We start from the raw sequence: 15,851 nt of genomic DNA on the forward strand, positions 1-15,851 counted from the left end.
GTTCAACATCTGAGCCCAGAAAGTATTGTAAGCAGATTAGTTGCATGAACTATTTTAATATGTGCCAAGTAAAAGTCATCTGAAAAAAAAACAACAACAATGCTTTCAAAACTGTACTCATAGTAAAAATTTCTGTAGTTTTAAAAGTTAAAAAAAGTTGGTCAAAAGGTCAAAGTCAAGGGCATCCTAGGACAACATTGATCAATTTGAACAAACATTCACAATCAATTGTCCTGAGATGGATGCACGAACACACAAAAAGATTTTCAAACCTTTCAAGATTTATGTTTACCAAACCTGTGAACCCTGGGTGTGGCCAGTAATGACACCAGGTGCATAACTTAAACATTCACAACCAATTTTGTTAAGATGAATGCGCAAACTACAGAACTTAAAGCTAAAAAATGGCCTTTGAGCTTTCAACAAGAACAAGGCAGAGTAATTCACAAAATCAACTGCAGAAGCAAAAAGCAAATTGTCTCTCAAAATCCTAGACTTGCAAATTGTCTCCCTTAACTCTAGACTTGAATTTACATTTACATGTAAACTTGGCTAAAAATAGAATTCGCTCATGCAGACCTGGCTAAAAATAGAAAGCATTTCTTTAAAACTTTCATGGCCCATAACCTAGGCATTCATGGGCAGATCTTGCTGGTTTTCGAAAGGAACCAAGCTCTAATGGATATCTAGATACTGTACAAGTTTCATCGAGATACAATCAAAACTGAAGACTGTATCGTGTTCACAAGCAATAGTTTACAGACGCACGGACGCACGGACGCACGGATGCACATACTACGTACACATTACCATCGCATAAGCTCTTCTGGCCTTTGGCCAGTAGAGCTAAATACAAGAGCTGTCACAGAGACGGCGCGCTCGACTATTCTGCCGCTTTTCAGTGAAAGGATTGAAAAGTTTTGGCGAAACATGCTTGGATCACTGTTAGATGAGATTTCATTGCAATACATGATGTGCTGAGATATTAACATAAATGGTCTTACATGCAAAATTTTGACCAGAATTTCTAAGTCTAATAATAAAGGGCCATTATTTGCAAATACAGTTATCTAACTTGGTTATTCAATTAGGTTGGGTGGTTAAAATACCATTGTATAAAGTCTTAATGCAATACATCAAGTAGTTGCTGAGATATTATCCTATGTGTGCTAACATGCAAGACCTTAACCAGAATTTCTAAGTCGCAAAAATTATATAATATGAAAGATAGAGTTATCTTACTTGATTAAATAAGTAATAAATAATAAAGGGGTTGAAAAGTCCAAACAGGTAGGGGCTGAAAAGTCTTTAAAATAGGGGTTGAAAAGTCTAAGGGTTGAAAAGTCTTCGTTTTGAGAAGGGGTTGAAAAGTCTTGGGGTTAAAAAGTCCTGCTCCCCATGTATGGTGCTGCTCATTATAATAAATAATATTGTTAAACTTTTCTATCCTCTAACTATATGATTAATTATAATTAAAGTAAACCTGGTAGGAAAAGTGCGCCCAGTGTGGGGCTCAAACCCACGACCGCCAGAACACTAGCACGGCGCTCTAACCAACTGAGCTTACCGGGCGGCTGGTTCTAACCCACACACACTACATAATTGTAAACCAGACTCCTAAAGATATCCTTGGAAGAATAGTGCACCGGGTGTGGTGCTTAAACCTGAGACCGCTGGAACACTAGCACAGCACTTTAACCAACTGAGCTAACCTTGCTTCTGGTTCTTACCAACACACACGTCGATCCTCGTCCATTAACTTTTTAAACCGAACTAGTACTTTTCTGGTACAGTATGTTAGCTGCCATTGAACGAACGATTTACGGTAGGCACACCACTTTACGGTTATATTGATAATTGTGATAGACAATACAGCGTCCGTCGACCATCATAATCTGGGTTAGCCTAAGGTACAGTACGGATTGTAGTATTGCCAGATAAACGACAGTGCGGATTTCAGCAGGTGCTTGGATGGTCTATTTACGTCATAGATATTTGTGTAAATAGAAAAATTTGCCTTTGCAGCAAAGTATTAAGGTTGACAATGTTTTAAGGTTGACAATGTTTATCATAAATTTCTCTTGTCAAAATGAACTCAATTTTGATTGTGTTTATATAAAATAATAATGTAAGTAGTTGCCACATTTTCCCATGATTATTTTATGAAATAATTAGGGTAAATCAAACAATTAAGAAATAAAGGAAGATCTACACTGTACTTTATCTTTGATTTAGATTTAGCTAATACAGTATAATTTAGTATTTTAGTACTCCATATAAACAGCTGCTTCCGAGTCTTTAACGGTTTTTGAATAGGCGAAAGTTCCCTATAATCGCATTATTGTGCGTAGTATTTTAGAAGGTGTAAAGTAAACCTGGGAGGAAAAGTGCGCCCAGTGTGGGGCTTGAACCCACGACCGCCGGAACACTAGCACGGCGCTCTAACCAACTGAGCTAACCGGGCGGCTGGTTCTTACCCACACACACTACAGGTGTAAACAAAGGTCCATTGCTTTAATTTTAATACCTATCAATCCTTTATTTATGTTCATCATGAAAAGCATCCAACTTTGACACTGAAATTTAAGACATCCATTACGTTTTGAAGTATTTTGACTGTAAATCATATGACTGTAGCAATCATTGCTTTGGAACACGTTCAAAAGCACTGTAGTTTATCAAATGACCATATATCTCTATGCTGGTGGTCATAGCTGGGGGACACGTTCTAAAGCACTGTAGTTTAACAGTTGACCATATATCTTTATACTGGTGGTCATAGCTGGGGGACACGTTCTAAAGTTTATCAAATGACCATATGTCTTTATACTGGTGGTCATAGCTGGGGGACACGTTCTAAAGCACTGTAGTTTATCAAATGACCATATATCTCTATGCTGGTGGTCATAGCTGGGGGACACGTTCTAAAGCACTGTAGTTTATCAAATGATCATATATCCTTATACTGGTAGGCATAGCTGGGGGACACGTTCTAAAGCACTGTAGTTTATCAAATGACCATATATCTCTATGCTGGTGGTCATAGCTGGGGGACACGTTCTAAAGCACTGTAGTTTATCAAATGACCATATATCTCTATACTGGTAGTAATAGCTTGGGGACACGTAATTTGTTAAGTGTTAAATCATAAGGAAAGGAGTGTTAAAACAAAAATAGCAAAAGCTGGAACCCTTTAGCAAAATAATGTTGAAGACCACAATTTCAAACGTGTATTCAAAATTAATTACGGCTGATGTGTTGTTTGATTGGTTGATTGACAATGTATCATGTGACATAATGAATGTTTCCTTAAGGGGCCAACATATCCACCATTTTTGTTAAAGTCCCGGTGGCTGTGTTGACTAGCCGGCTGTTTTTTTACTGTTTACTTGGTTTTTCCTGGCGTGGGTTTGAACCCCACAAAAACCAAAATAAATTTTTATGCACTGGATTTTTTTCTGCATTATTCGTAACATAAAAAAATGATAAAAATAGTTTTTTTCAGATGCATTACCGGGAAAACTAATATTTGGTCCAAAAACAAAAGCGAGTCACTTTTAAGTAGTTGCATTCAGTTTACTTGGTATATGCCTTCCAGATGCGTAGTCAGGCTTTACTGAATGTTACGCACGAAAGGGGGATGGTGTTGAAGGAGGAATATCCCTGTAGCCGTAGGGGGGCTCCCCAAGGAAAAAAAATGAAATATAGAACTAACATGTTGGGCACTGATGTGTATTTGGAGGGATTTATAGGTTCGGGGCCGCCGACCTTGTAGTAATCAAGTGATTGATTTAGGCTCAGTAAGCTATCCAATACAGAGAAAAATGCTTACTATAGCTGATCTTCCCTTTATTCTGATATCAATATTTAGCTTAGCCCTTGAATTTGATGCCATTTTTTGCCATATTTATTTTTTCATATTTCAAATTGATGTTACACACATGCGTAAGTGCATAATGCTGGCTACATCCAGCCTTCAATGCTTCATATGAGTAGTTATGGCGGTGACAGCTGATGTGAAGTTCTAAATCTTAAGCAATGCAGTTTATCAACTGATCACCTGGAATCATGACTTGAAATTGGATGTTCACCTGGATACACTTGAGGAGCAAAGAGGTCATGTTATGTTTGGAAAACTATGAAAAAAAAGTTGTTTGATTTGAAGTCTACAGATAAAACTCAGGATCTATACAAGTGTAAGAAATGTGGTTAGAATCAGTAAAGACTTAAAAGAAAGTCTTCACTGGATGTGTTAAGAAATAGGTAACTTTTGGTTTAATGAAGACATGGAATTAGAGAAAAAAGGTCACATTGGATTAAGAAAGTGATCTACAAGAATAGGTTTATGTGAAGAAAACTACTAGCTCAACAATTGGATTCACCTGAGGAGTTACAAGAACATTGGATTAAGAAGATATACAAAAATAGGTTGGATTATGTGAAGCAACTACTAGTTAAACGGAATTGGATTCACCTGAGGAATTGCAAGAAACTATATGATAAAGGTCTTTTTTACTGTGCTTTGAAAAAAGTTCATCTGAAATGGGCCAAAGTTGAAGAGAAGATTGAAAAAATATGAAAGAATTGTGTGGATTTTAGATGACATGATTGAGTCTGTGACAAAAAACACTTCCATTGTTGGTAGTTTTCTATGCTTGGTGAAATTGAGAAATAATTTTTCATACAAGTATGGTTACTTATCTGCATGGAAAAATCAACATAAGCGGAACTTATGTGAACTGTGCCACAAATTAATTCTCCTGAAAGTACACAGTAACTATTATACACTTTTGTTTGCAAATCACCCTAGAATACATAGATCAAGGGTCTGAAGCATTGATTGATCTTGGCTTTTGTTCACGCTTAAACCACCAAGTGAATTTCCTTTCAAGTCTGACAGCTATGGCCTGTCATTTAACTTCATGCATCATTTTGCTAACATCATCTGCAATTTGACCTGTTGTTTAACTAATCACATAGAACTTTCTACCAAAAAAGTGGGCTCATTTCCACACAAACCATCCATGTTCAGTTTGCATTGATCTCCCCTTCACCAGGGCTTTAAAGTATGCTTGCAACAACTGCATGGTTACAAAGGGAAATCTTTAAAGAGTTGATCATGACTACCTGGGTTATCTTTTAAGAGTTGATCAATACTACCTGGGATATCTTTGAAGAGGGGATCATGAATATCTGGGATATTTTTTAAGAGTTGATCATGAGTACCTGGGATATCTGTGAAGAGGGGATCATGACTACCTGGGATATCTTTTAGAGGTGATCATGAATATCTGGGATATCTTTTAATAGTTGATCATGACTACCTGGGATATCTTTGAAGAGGTGATCATGACTACCTGGGATATCTTTGAAGAGGTGATCATGAATATCTGGGATATTTTTAAAGAGTTGATCATGACTACCTAGGATATCTTTGAAGAGGTTATCATGAATACCTGAGATATTTTTGAAGAGTTGATGATCATGAATATCTGGGATATTTTTAGAGTTGATCATGACTACCTAGGATATCTTTGAAGAGGTGATCATGAATACCTGAGATATCTTTGAAGAGTTGATCATGACTGCCTGGGATATCTTTGTGAAGAGGTGATCATGACTATCTGGGATAGATATCTTTGAAGAGGTGATCATGACTACCTGGGATAGATATCTTTGAAGAGATGATCATGAATAACTGGGATATCTTTGAAGAGGTGATCATGAATAACTGGGATATCTTTGAAGAGGTGATCATGAATACCTGGGATATCTTTTAAGAGGTGACCATGCATACCTGGGATAACTTGAAAGAGTTTATCGTGACTACCTTTACCTGGGATCTCTTTGAAGAGTTCATCATGACTACCTGAAGGTGGTATAAATTAACCATCTGCTTTTTGCAAAATGGAAAAATGATTTTAATCATGCCTTAATACATGTAACAGATACTTTTTCAAGCTTCCTGTTGACCTTATAAGGATTGTAGTTATCACTTCATACAAGAAATCAACATTTTTGAATACTTTATTTGAAATCATAATATGAAAATAAAATAAATCCATTCAAACAAGTGCTGACACAGCAATTTGACAAATGTTCTGGACAGGGTTTACTTTACACGTAAAGCCAATTGTTCAATGTTCTGTTTGCATAAAAGCCCATATTAGGGAGAAACATTTACAGATGTGCATCATGATGAACCCACTGGTTCAATGAAATTTTAAAAGTTTGAAGGCAAAAGCTGTTACATTTGAGATGAACAGTTACCTTAAATGGAGCTTTAAGCAAAAATCTTAGCAATACACAATCTAATATAAAAGTAAGGTAAAAAAAGTTCTTAGTTTCAGCTAACTTCTAAAATAAATAGGGTTGGTCAGTATGCTTTTTTTCTAAAAAAACAAGAGGCCCATGAGTGCCTATGCTCTAGTGGCATGGCTCATGTGGTTATTTTTGATCCAGAGCATGTATGTATGAGTAATAGGCTAATAGCCAACAAACATATTGTTCACGTTTTGTGTTTGAGTTAGCTTAAAACGTTGCACATTTAACATCTGAGAACAGAAAGTGTTGTAAGCAGATTAGTTGCATGAACTACTAGTATTCTAATATGTGCCAAGTAAAGGTCATCTGAGGAGAATAAAATTTGCTACAAAACTGTACTATTGGTCAAAATTTCATTTTTGTAGCTTTAAAAGGACAAAATGGATGGTGGCCCCGGCCCAGGGCACATAATTTCAACTGTTTTGCTAGACGGTCTACATATAATGCTCCACAACAAATATCAAAGATATGAGCCTTGTGGTTTGAAACAAGAAGATTTTGAAAATATTTCTTAAAAAACTTGTGACCCCTGGGGGCAGTGCCAGTTTTGACACTAGGGGCATAATTTGAACAACCATGGTAGCAGACCAATAAAATAATCCTTATTCAAAATAACAAGGGTCTGCATAGTTGTTTCAGACATCAAGATTTTCAAACATTTCCCAATTTAGTATACCAAACCGGTGAACCCAGTGGCGTGGCCAATAATGACCCCAGGGGCCTAATTTGAACAATTTTTCAGCATGAATTTGTGACTTTACATGTAAACTTGTCTAAAAATAGACTTCGCTCATGTAGACTTGGCTAAAAATAGCATTTATTTTTACTTTTGAGGCCCATAATCTAGGTATGCATGGGCAGATCTGGTTTTCGAAAGGAACCAAGCTCTAATTGATATCTTAATACTGTACAAGTTTCATCTATATACAATTAAAACTGAAGACTGTACCATGTTCACAAGCAATTGTTTACAGTCGCACAGACGTTCAAGGCCCATAATCTAGGCATGCATGGGCAGATCTGACTGGTTTTCGAAAGGAAACGAGCTCTATTGGATATCTAAATACTGTTTTATTGAGATACAATCATAACTAAAGACTGTATGGTGTTCACAAGCAATTGTTTACAGGCGCTAGGAAGCACATACTACGTACACATTACCATCACATCAGATATTCTGATCTTTGGCCAGTAAAGCTAAAATTAAAACCGTGATAATGTACCAAAACTACCTATATCAGGGTATATCACTATTGTATTCTTTAAGGATATACAAGAGCTGTCATGGGGCAGTGCCCTCAACTATATGCTGCTTTGTCTTAGAAATGAATACAATAATGATAAAGGTAATATGCAATAAAGAGACAAAATAAAAATTAAGCATGAAATGCTGCAATGCAAAAAAAAAAACAAGTTTTCAATGATTGACAGACAAACCTAATTAATTAAGCCTTTGTTGTGCGATTAAGTTTCAATATTTTTTTGTTTTAGTGACCTTGATCCTATGGGCCCCGAAAGCAATTCTATAATACTTTGTATACTAAGTTTGTAGATGTATTTGATGCTGCCCTCCTCCTGGCCTGCCAACACAATGACACAGTCATGTCATTTTTATAACCAGGTTTCACTTTACAGGTTAACAAGAGCTGTCGTAAAACAGTGCGCTCTACTACGCCTCTTGGAATTGGACGTAAATACAATAATAGTGTGATATGTGCCTGTAAAAAGCAATAAAACAATCAAATAAAAAAAGTGAATAAGAATCACAATGTGACAAAACAAGGTTTGATTTGGTTAAGATTATAAAAATGTGCCTGTCAAAATAAAAAAATAACAAGACGCCAACGCCGCATAAAGCTTGATTTTTTATTTGACAATGCAATTTTGCAAACCTAGGATTTGAGCTAATGACCTAGTATTTTTAACCAAAAAGACCCATATTTATATTTATCGGAGATATCATTCTTACAAATAACCTGATCAACAGAAACTATTCCATTTGTGTGAGGAAAAACGAACATTTTATAAATACATCAGCTTTTCCAATAAGATCTGTCCCAGAGACCTAGTTTTTGACCCTAGATGACACACTTTATCATCTAAGATTTCATGTACACAAATATTTTTAAAGTTAATTAAAATTTAAATTTTTGAAAAATATGGTTAGATCTGAAATTCATGATTGGGATGTGTGTTTATAAAATAACAATTGAATTTAGTTATTAACTGATATGGATAGCTTTGGTAAGCATAGATTTTTTTATGACATCAGGAAAGTATTTCCTAAGATTTGACCTAGTGACCTAGTTTTTGATCTGAGGTGACCTATATTCACAAATGATTAAGACAACATGTAGACAAATATTCTGACCAAGTTTAAAAAAGATTTGACTAAAATTAATGAATTTTTATGACTGTGGGATTCTTTCTTCTAAAATTTGACCTTGTGACCTAGGTTTTGACCGGGGATGACCCATATTATAGAACTTTTAAGATATTATGCAGACAAATATTCTGACCAAGTTTCATAAAGATTTGACAAAAATTGTTCAATTTATGATGTGGAATGATTTTCCTAAGATTTGACCTAGTGACCTAGAATTTGACCCGGGATGACCCATATTAAAAAACTTTCAAGATAGTATGCAGACAAATATTCTGACCAAGTTTCATAAAGATATGAAAAAAAATGTTGAATTTATGACATGGAAATATTTTCTCTAAGATGTGACCTAGTGACCTAGAATTTGACCAGGGATGACCCATATTCATACATCTTCAAGATAACATGCCGACAAATAGTCTGACCAAGTTTGATTACCATTGGATAAAAACTTTTGATTTTATTACATAAAATGAAAACTTTAACGCAGAATTGTTAATGATAGTATAACCCACCTATTCTTCGAATAGTCGAGCTAAAAATGAACAAATAATAATTTGCAATGCTAATAAGCTCTTGCTCAATTTCATTATGTCCCTTTCACATATGAGTTGGACTGATATATCAATCACTAAATATTAATGGTCCTAGGTCAAAGAATTCAAGGGTCATTGTGCAGAATAACCACTGTTTGCCATTACCTTCACCTTCGACCAAAAAACTCCAAAACAATACTTGTCATGTTCTGGTCAAATATAACCTACCATTAATGTTTCATGGTGTGAAGTCAACCTACAAAATGTATTTTCAAATTATTCAAAAATATAAATGTGTCTGTTTGAAATATAAATGTGTCTGTTTGAAAACATATGCTAAAACATATGCCCATTTGTTTTTACAATAGTGGCATAATACATATAAAATATCTTTAAGGTCAATAAATCAATGACACAATGCAGCACAAAAGAGGTATTTTATATCACAGATTCTCTGCAAGCCAAGGTAGGGTAATTCCATCCAAAGAGCATGCAAACTGACAACAGCCTGTTGAAGAGATTTTCCTGAGGAACAATCCTGGGTATTCATTCCCTTCCTTCTGTCAGAGTAGAGACGTTTCAAACTGACAGCCTGCAATTTTAATGTACATATTTGAAAACTGTTTATATTCACAGTGACTTTTTATAAATTTTTTTACATAAAGTGATGTTACATAAAATGTTGCCCATATACAATAAAATGATTAAACAGACTATCATAAACAATAAGTCTACAAGTACGGTATAAGGCCTTAAAGGGACTGTACAGCAGATTGGCACTAAAAAAGTTTTTTTTCTGTAACATATCTCAGGACAATTATTTAATAGAATGTGTTACGCTTTTATGTCATAATTGTAAAAAAAGTACAAACATGTAAAAAAAAATGTGTCACCGAAATTGAAGTCCAGTGTTGTATCAACTGTGCTACGAAGGCTTACTTTTTACATAAAGTGATGTTACATAAAATGTTGCCCATATACAATAAAATGATTAAACAGACTATCATAAACAATAAGTCTACAAGTACGGTATAAGGCCTTAAAGGGACTGTACACCAGATTGGAACTAAAAAAGTTTTTTTTCTGTAACATATCTCAGGACAATTATTTAATAGAATGTGTTACGCTTTTATGTCATAATTGTAAAAAAAGTACAAACATGTAAAAAAAAATGTGTCACCAAAATTGAAGTCCAGTGTTGTATCAACTGTGCTACGAAGGCTTACTTCAATCAAGTGGTATATTAAAGCTATACACCTAACTTGGTTATACCATGTGATAACATCGACTAGCCAATCACGCATAAGAAATTAATTCTACTAGGTAGACATACCCAGTAATCTTTTTGAATGGAAAAATATGAAATAACTGCTAAACTTAATAAACTTGCAATTTGATCATCTGGTGCACACTGTTGCTTTAACAGCAATTAAAAAAAAAACACATTCATGAAACAAATTATATAATTTACTTTGCCTGTATATAATTATTTAAAACTATATTTATTTTTTTTTAAATTATTTTTCGTTTTAAATACAGAAATGCTTATGCTGAGGACTTGGAAAGTTCTATTCTTACACATGGAAGTGGTGCAGAATGTATCCATTAATAGGCACGGCCGCAGATGTAATTCTGTAGATGTTTTCATGGCTGCTACTGATATCATGGACTCAACGGCATGGTCAACTGTTGGTCCAGGCAGCGATATATCTGCCATCTCTGTGGAAGGCTCTGGATGAAGGGCGGCAAAGGTCCATGACCAACTCCTAATAGCAAAATGAATTATTATTCAGAGTATGAGATGCAATATTTATTGAACATGTAAATGTACATGGGTATATCATTTTTGTTCTCACTCATCAACTCAATACTCTTTAAATCGTTGTTTATATTTCAATCCTGTACTTGTGTATAGACCTGTACTTGTTCATAGACATTTCCTTTAGGCCTGGCGGAAACAATAAATGTCTTATCATACAAAATTACAAACTCAAAGCACAGTCTTACCAGTTGGCGTTTCAACACAGTTTGTTCTTCAACATTCCAGAAGCAAGCACGTGTAGACAGACACCAAGCACACACTTTAGGGTGATAGTGGTGGTGGTCATTTTGTGCTATTGTGCATCTAATAGCTTGTTAACTGCTACAGGTCTTTTTAGGCCAAATCTAAAAAAAAAGAACATCTGTCAATTGACCTACAGTGCATGAGAAAGTCACCTTTATAGAGTTATATGGTAAGAGAATTTAATAAAAAAACAGAGCTTTTAAGGTAAAGTCCAGTCAAAATCTCTAATAAATCTCTAATATAAATGTGTATGGTCAGTGGAATAAGAACACAGCTGAAGACAATATACTTCCTGCCATATAAACCAATTTAGGTATAGATATGTACCGGAGTATATACAGTCATCTGTTAAACTACAGTGCTTTAGAACGTGTCCCCCAGCTATGACTACCTGTATAAAGATATATGGTGATTTGATAAACTACAGTGCTTTAGAATGTGTCTCCCAGCTATGACTACCTGTATAAAGATATATGGTGATTTGATAAACTACAGTGCTTTAGAATGTGTCCCCCAGCTATGACTACCAGTATAAAGATATATGGTCATTTGATAAACTACAGTGCTTTAGAACGTGTACCCCAGCTATGACTACCAGTATAAAGATATATGGTCATTTGATAAACTACAGTGCTTTAGAACGTGTCCCCCAGCTATGACTACCTGTATAAAGATATATGGTGATTTGATAAACTACAGTGCTTTAGAATGTGTCTCCCAGCTATGACTACCTGTATAAAGATATATGGTGATTTGATAAACTACAGTGCTTTAGAATGTGTCCCCCAGCTATGACTACCAGTATAAAGATATATGGTCATTTGATAAACTACAGTGCTTTAGAACGTGTCCCCCAGCTATTACTACCAGTATAAAGATATATGGTCATTTGATAAACTACAGTGCTTTAGAACGTGTCCCCCAGCTATGACTACCAGTATAACGATATATGGTGATTTGATAAACTACAGTGCTTTAGAACGTGTCCCCCAGCTATGACTACCAGTATAACGATATATGGTGATTTGATAAACTACAGTGCTTTAGAACGTGTCCCCCAGCTATGACTACCAGTATAAAGATATATGGTGATTTGTTAAACTACAGTGCTTTAGAACGTGTCCCCCAGCTATGACTACCTGTATAAAGATATATGGTGATTTGATAAACTACAGTGCTTTAGAACGTGTCCCCCAGCTATGACTACCAGTATACAGATATATGGTCATTTGATAAACTACAGTGCTTTAGAACGTGTCCCAAAGCTATGACTACCAGTATAAAGATATATGGTCATTTGATAAACTACAGTGCTTTAGAACGTGTCCCCCAGCTATGACTACCCGTATAAAGATATATGGTGATTTGATAAACTACAGTACTTTAGAACGTGTCCTCCAGCTATGACTACCCGTATAAAGATATATGGTCATTTGATAAACTACAGTGCTTTAGAACGTGTCCCAAAGCTTTTACTACCAGTATAAAGATATATGGTCATTTGATAATCTACAATGCTTTAGAATTAGTCCCCCACCTATGATCACCAGTATAAAGATATATGGTCATTTGATAAAATACAGTGCTTTAGAATGTGTCCAAATGCTATTACTACCAGTATAAAGATATATGGTCATTTGATAAACTACAGTGCTTTAGAACGTGTCCCTGAGCTATGACTACCTGTATAAAGATATATGGTCATTTGATAAACTACAGTGCTTTAGAACGTGTCCAAATGCTTTTACTACCAGTATAAAGATATATGGTCATTTGATAAACTACAGTGCTTTAGAACGTGTCCCTGAGCTATGACTACCTGTATAAAGATATATGGTCATTTGATAAACTACAGTGCTTTAGAACGTGTCCCACAGCTATGAATACCTGTATAAAGATATATGGTCATTTGATAAACTACAGTGCTTTAGAACGTGTCCCACAGCTATGAATACCTGTATAAAGATATATGGTCATTTGATAAACTACAGTGCTTTAGAACGTGTCCCCCAGCTATGAATACCTGTATAAAGATATATGGTCATTTGATAAACTACAGTGCTTTAGAACGTGTCCCACAGCTATGAATACCTGTATAAAGATATATGGTCATTTGAAAAACTACAGTGCTTTAGAACGTGTCCCCCAGCTATGACTACCAGTATAAAGATATATGGTCATTTGATAAACTACAGTACTTTAGAACGTATCCCAAAGCTATTACTACCAGTATAAAGATATATGGTCATTTGATAATCTACAGTGCTTTAGAATGTGTCTCCCACCTATGATCACCAGTATAAAGATATATTGTCATTTGATAAACTACAGTGCTTTAGAATGTGTCCCAAAGCTATTACTACCAGTATAACGATATATGGTCATTTGATAAACTACAGTGCTTTAGAACGTGTCCCAAAGCTATTACTACCTGTATAAAGATATATGGTGATTTGATAAACTACAGTGCTTTAGAACGTGTCCTCCAGCTAAGACTACCCGTATAAAGATATATGGTCATTTGATAAACTACAGTGCTTTAGAACGTGTCCCAAAGCTATTACTACCAGTATAAAGATATATGGTCATTTGATAAACTACAGTGCTTTAGAAAGTGTCCCCGAGCTATGACTACCAGTATAAAGATATATGGTGATTTGATAAACTACAATGCTTTAGAACGTGTCCCCCAGCTATGACTACCTGTATAAAGATATATGGTGATTTGATAAACTACAGTGCTTTAGAACGTGTCCCCCAGCTATGAACACCAGTATAAAGATATATGGTCATTTGATAAACTACAGTGCTTTAGAACGTGTCCCAAAGCTATTACTACCAGTATAAAGATATATGGTCATTTGATAATCTACAGTGCTTTAGAATTAGTCCCCCACCTATGATCACCAGTATAAAGATATATGGTCATTTGATAAACTACAGTGCTTTAACACGTGTCCCAAAGCTATTACTACCAGTATAACGGTATATGGTCATTTGATAAACTACAGTGCTTTAGAACGTGTCCTCGAGCTATGACTACCTGTATAAAGATATATGGTCATTTGATAAACTACAGTGCTTTAGAACGTGTCCAAATGCTTTTACTACCAGTATAAAGATATATGGTCATTTGATAAACTACAGTGCTTTAGAACGTGTCCCCAAGCTATGACTACCTGTATAAAGATATATGGTCATTTTATAAACTACAGTGCTTTAGAACGTGTCCCCGAGCTATGACTACCTGTTAAAAGATATATGGTCATTTGATAAACTACAGTGCTTTAGAACATGTCCCAAAGCTATTACTACCTGTATAAAGATATATGGTCATTTGATAAACTACAGTGCTTTAGAACGTGTCCCCCAGCTATGACTACTAGTATAAAGATATATGGTCATTTGATAAACTACAGTGCTTTAGAACGTGTCCCACAGCTATGAATACCTGTATAAAGATATATGGTCATTTGATAAACTACAGTGCTTTAGAACGTGTCCCCCAGCTATGACTACCAGTATAAAGATATATGGTCATTTGATAAAACTACAGTGCTTTAGAACGTATCCCAAAGCTATTACTACCAGTATAAAGATATATGGTCATTTGATAATCTACAGTGCTTTAGAATTAGTCCCCCACCTATGATCACCAGTATAAAGATATATGGTCATTTGATAAACTACAGTGCTTTAACACGTGTCCCAAAGCTATTACTACCAGTATAACGATATATGGTCATTTGATAAACTACAGTGCTTTAGAACGTGTCCTCGAGCTATGACTACCTGTATAAAGATATATGGTCATTTGATAAACTACAGTGCTTTAGAATGTGTCTTAATACTATTACTACCAGTATAAAGATATATGGTCATTTGATAAACTACAGTGCTTTAGAACGTGTCCCCGAGCTATGACTACCTGTATAAAGATATATGGTCATTTGATAAACTACAGTGCTTTAGAACGTGTCCCCGAGCTATGACTACCTGTTAAAAGATATACGGTGATTTGATAAACTACAGTGCTTTAGAACGTGTCCCAAAGCTATTACCACCTGTATAAAGATATATGGTGATTTGATAAACTACAGTGCTTTAGAACATGAGGCCCAACTAGGACTTCCATTATAAAGCCAACTGTCATTTGTTTAACTTGTTTAGGTTAGTTTAGGTTAAATGTCAATAAATTTTGTAAAGGTCAAAATTCAGCTCATTCCCACCAAATCACTGTGAAATGGATGTGCTTTGCTGAAAAAAATGATTTGCAAGCATCAATAGTTAAATAATGCAAAAAATTATAGAAATATTTAATACCGTCTTCCCAAAATTCTTCGTACTAGAGTCAGGTACAAATTATCTTGCATTTCCAGCTCCTGGATTTTCCTTAAAGCCTCTTCCAAGGTTTTACAAACCAGCAATTTTGTTCGCTGTGGTTTACTCATGTGTTTTACACAGATATCAATGACGTAATTGTGTAAACACGCACCTGCCTAAATCCGCACTGTCGTTTATCAAAATCCATACTGTATTTAAT

The 15,851-nt window shown here is 35.2% G+C and overlaps 1 protein-coding gene and 1 long non-coding RNA gene across 10 annotated transcripts in view; both read right to left on the reverse strand.

The window, feature by feature from the left end:
- LOC128229269 (glycerophosphocholine phosphodiesterase GPCPD1-like) overlaps nt 1-1,878 on the reverse strand; it is a 66,515-nt gene extending 64,637 nt beyond the window's left edge. For 6 of the 9 annotated variants that reach the window (XR_008260065.1, XM_052941094.1, XM_052941089.1 and 3 more), the window contains exon 1: nt 1,731-1,878. The gene's annotated coding sequence lies outside the window, so the exon portion shown is untranslated. Of the gene's footprint in view, nt 1-1,483; nt 1,551-1,712 lie in introns of those variants that run through there. The other 3 variants (XM_052941090.1, XM_052941087.1, XM_052941092.1) reach the window with 2 other exon arrangements.
- A 4,133-nt stretch (nt 1,879-6,011) lies between these two features.
- Nucleotides 6,012-15,747, reverse strand: LOC128226089 (uncharacterized). Its single transcript, XR_008259676.1, has 4 exons — nt 15,632-15,747; nt 11,251-11,409; nt 10,822-11,009; nt 6,012-9,835 (listed from the first exon to the last, which is right to left on the reverse strand). It is a non-coding gene; the product is annotated as an uncharacterized LOC128226089 (long non-coding RNA).
- Nucleotides 15,748-15,851: the final 104 nt, after the last annotated feature.

This window comes from Mya arenaria, chromosome 3 (genome assembly GCF_026914265.1).
Source record: "Mya arenaria isolate MELC-2E11 chromosome 3, ASM2691426v1".
Taxonomy (NCBI): Eukaryota; Metazoa; Mollusca; class Bivalvia; order Myida; family Myidae; genus Mya; species Mya arenaria.